Source organism: Austrofundulus limnaeus, unplaced genomic scaffold, assembly GCF_001266775.1.
Source record: "Austrofundulus limnaeus strain Quisiro unplaced genomic scaffold, Austrofundulus_limnaeus-1.0 Scaffold3, whole genome shotgun sequence".
NCBI classification, from domain to species: Eukaryota; Metazoa; Chordata; class Actinopteri; order Cyprinodontiformes; family Rivulidae; genus Austrofundulus; species Austrofundulus limnaeus.
Window position 1 is genome coordinate 3,888,058 of NW_013952405.1, and position 4,313 is coordinate 3,892,370.

Here is a 4,313-nt window from a genome sequence, read left to right on the forward strand (position 1 = left end):
ACTGTTAAAATGACATTTTTAAATGCATGCAGATGCAGATTCTCAGTTATCCAAGATGAGCTAATCCCAGTGCAATTTCAAAAATATCTGATGACAAATGCAGTCAAGTACCCAAAATAAAGGCAAACTGGGTTTAACTAGGCACAGGTCTTACATCTTGGGATGTGGCCTTGTGATGGACTTGTGATCTGTCCAGGGTGTACCCTGCCTGYCGTACAGTAACTGCTGCAGATAAAAAAAAAAACAGCTTCAGTAAGGAAACAGTTGGCAAAGAACATTCACCCAATTATCCATCTATCCATCATTCTTGTAAACTTTTTCAATGTGCAGAACTGAAAAAGTGCAATTCTCCAAGTGTTAATAATAGGGGTAAAACAACCATTATTTGGGCTTGTGTTGCTGCAAAACATTTTTTTTACTAGAAATATAAACAAACTCAAAAGAAAATTCTTGTATATCATCTTACACAAAAAAGCTACATATAAAAAGAGGTTGGTAAAAAACAGTAATTATAAAGCTTATAAATAAGCTCAGTGACACGTGCTGAGCAGAAATGAAGCCAGGCGACACCAAACCCTGTTGCACTAAACATCGTTGTCATTYCAATTATTCAAAGCTGGCAAAGATTTCATGGTGCACTGGTTGTTTTTAAAGGGCCCAGTCTTCGGATACAAAAATAGTCAAAGGCAGTTCAAAGGTTGCTATTTGTCTCCTTTGGGAGAGCTTATGCTTGTTTTTTTATTAGTATTATTTTAAAGGGCACTGCTGCACAAATGAAAGAAAATCACATTATGTACAGTAATGCAGTAAAACCACATAAACAATAAGCGCATTAATAAAAAAAGATGACAATAATGAATAATTAAAACAAATGTGAAAAGTGTTAACTTTTAAAATACTGGAGAACATAAGTTACTGAGTAGCTTTGATTTTTTTTTCTCTAATGACCTTGATGAATGAGTGTTTGTACCTGCTGTTTTTACAGAGGGGAAACGTACCTCCTCCCTGTGTTCAGCAGTATATTGCATATTCTTTTGGAACTGTCATTTAAGAGCTTGTTTGCCTGTGAAATGTAACCCACTGTCTTTCTTTACCTCATCTGCAGACCTAAGCAAGGCGTTAACAGGTGCAGGTGTTCTTTACTGTCATCAAATGTTGGCAGGTTCTGGTATTCGGCTTCAAATGAATTGGACAACCTGGTTTGTAAAGATAAAGAATAATGTAAAAGACAAACTAGATAACTGTATATGTGAATATCTGTAAACTGGCAGTGAGATTTAGAAAATTCAAGGGCTGCCATCAGAAATCTTATGGCACCAAATGATCTAACGCTGGCCTAATTTGTTTACGCTCTTAGCTGATTACAGCTACAGAAATTGTCACCAAATGAGCCTGAATGAAACCCTGATTCAGAGTTGAAAGTTTTATAGAAGCAAATGGATGTGGAGCGGGATGCGTCGGACTGGGTGTTGCCATAGATTGTTCATRATGATGAGAGACTTCTCAGATTAGTTCAGTCATTTGGTTCTTATCTAATTGAATCTGGAGGAAGCAGATGTTCGAAGTAGTGAACCAGGTCATCTCTCACAATTAGTTATCTTCCTTTMCTTTTGTCTTTACTTCCTTCCACTTGTTGCTGGAGTGATTTCCTGCCTGAATGTATGAAGGTTAAAAAAACATTGTCAGGTCAGCTTTKTCTGTTAAAGACGTAATAGGAGCAATAGACCGCTGGTAAAGTAATCAGTGAGACCTTGTGTGGTTTTATTATTTAAGCAGATTCAGACTAAAAACTTTAGTTTCCTATATTTTTTTATTTTGTTTATTCTCAGCACACATAATACACACAGAGGTTTAACACTATGTTTGTTTCTTTGTTGCTGTCCACCAAATGAAGATGGTTACTAATAAAGTTTGTGTGAATAAAACTGTTTGTGGTTTTATTACCAAAATATTTCATGAACCCCTGGTCAAGTTTAAAAAAATATTTGAAAACAAAATAAACATTTGATGCAACTCAACAACTGACTACTGAGTCGATCCAAATCATGGCTGTTACAGCCAAGTGGCATTAAAAAACAAAAACAGCACCATATTTAGTCATTTTTGCAAATAWTGWGCTAAAATTTGGTTTAGTTGTAGCTGAGAACCATTCTCAATGCGTACTATAAGTTCTCTTTATTGAGTAAGGTTTTTGTTTGAAACTTTACCATCAACTGTTGGTGTYAACCCTGTTGACACTTGGGGTGTAAATCACCAGCTTTCTCATGATTCGATCTTATGTTGATTTGTGTGGATGATACAGTTTCTCAATATCACAAAGTCTGCCATAATACAAATTTGATTCAAYTCTATTTACATGTCTGCAATCGATGTTTCGATCCACATCAGGCAAATGATGACAATATGATCAATGTTTTTGTTTCACATCAATGTAATTAAGTCTTTAATCATTTAGTTGATGTCTCAACATGGATCTATGTATTGTTAAAACCCCTTGTTGAAACCAAAACTTTTTAAGTGACAAAAATAAAAATTACATTTAAAAATTTAGAAATCTGACTAAATATATACATTGAAATATGTTTGTCCTATACAGTTAATGTCTTTGATTGTTTTGAACAAGTTTTTTTTTTTTTTTTGGTTAATAAAATCAATAATCCAAACGTTCAACATTATGCAATCCAATCTACTCTATGCTTAGAKTTTAGCTTCTGGAATCTTGTTTGTGTTACTCAATTGGTGCTATTTCATGCATTTTTGTTGTACATTTAATAACAAAAAACAGAAGGAAATGGGGCAGCTKTGGTAGAGTAGGGGAGTCGTCCTGGAACCGGAAGGTTGCCGGTTCGCTYCCCATCCAGTCGACTCAGTCGTTGTGTCCTTGGGCAAGACACCTTACCCGCCTTGCCTACTGATGGTGGTCACACGGTCCGGTGGCACCTGWGTATGGCAGCCCCTCCTCCGTCAGTGTGCCCTAGGGCAGCTGTGGCTACARTTGTAGTTTGCCATCATYAGTGTGTGAATGTGTGTGTGCATGGGTGAATTTTTGTAGGGCGAAGTGCTTTGAGTGTCCTGGATGRATAGAAAGGCACTATATAAGTACAGTMCATTTACCATTTACCAAAATTGCATCTTTGTGGCACCCTGTTAGTAAWAATTTAACTAGAAATCCAATTTAAATTTGTTGTTTTGCTAACTGGTCCTTATGTGTTGACACAACACTGGTTCATCCCTTTAATGTCTGAAGGATTAAGTCAGAGTTAAGTGACTTAAAAAATCCTCTGAAACTGGTTGAGTATAGTCTGATAATGTATGGAAAACATCAGCCAAAGTTTAAAAATTTGTCTTTGGGTTTAAAGAAATACCACCATTTGGGAAAATYACGAAAGCCTGACTTCAAAAGCTAAAAATAGGAAATAAAATATAGTTAGCATTAGCTTCCAATTCTTTGTAAGCCTTTTTCAACCAAACTTTGTCAATAATGTATTGTTTTAAACCTCAGTTAAATCATGTAAAGAATAAAATAATAAGGAAAAGACCAAAAATAACACTTTTCAATAATTGGTCTCTTTCAGCACCTTGGACAGCAGCTTTCTAACACCATCATTTTACGCCTAACGTCATTTTAAAATTACTCTTTTCTGTATGTAAAATGAAAGAATTGAACTTTGTGTTGGCTGCATCTCTTTACTCATAGAAAACAGCTAAAGCTTAGAGTAAATATCACTTCTGTGCACAGAGGAACTAATCTGTGAGGCTAAAACCTTGTCACGTCTGTGATGAGAAAAAAAATGGATTACCCTGCGTGATCTTATSAAGCAGAGGATGGTGCCTATAGATGCCCTCAGAACATCCACTTATTTCCAGACAAGGGCATTGATATTCAGGATATGTTTATTTAAGTGTTAAAGAAATAATTCGCAATATTCCATTTGCATATGTCATTATTGTAAATTTGGAACAACACACCTTCTTTCGTTGGTTGAAAGATAAAAAGGAAAAAAAAAGGAAAAAGAAAAAGAAATGGGCACTGGTTATATTTATGAGCAGCCTTATTAAAGATGTCCTGTCTGTGAGGAATGACCTTGTTTAAAAAGGAGACTAGCTGGACTCGCCAAGTGTGTGTCTGTCCATGTGTGTGTCTGTCCATGTGTGTGTCTGTGTGTTTCAGACAAGATGGGGAGAAGGGGCAGAAGGAAACTGGCACGCCCAGACCCTGCCGCTGAATGACGCCCGTGTTGCTTCTCCTGTCGGTGCGTTCTCCTGTCATTGGCGGAGGGCAGGAAAAGGTAGCGCTGGCGCGGAGGGTGGAC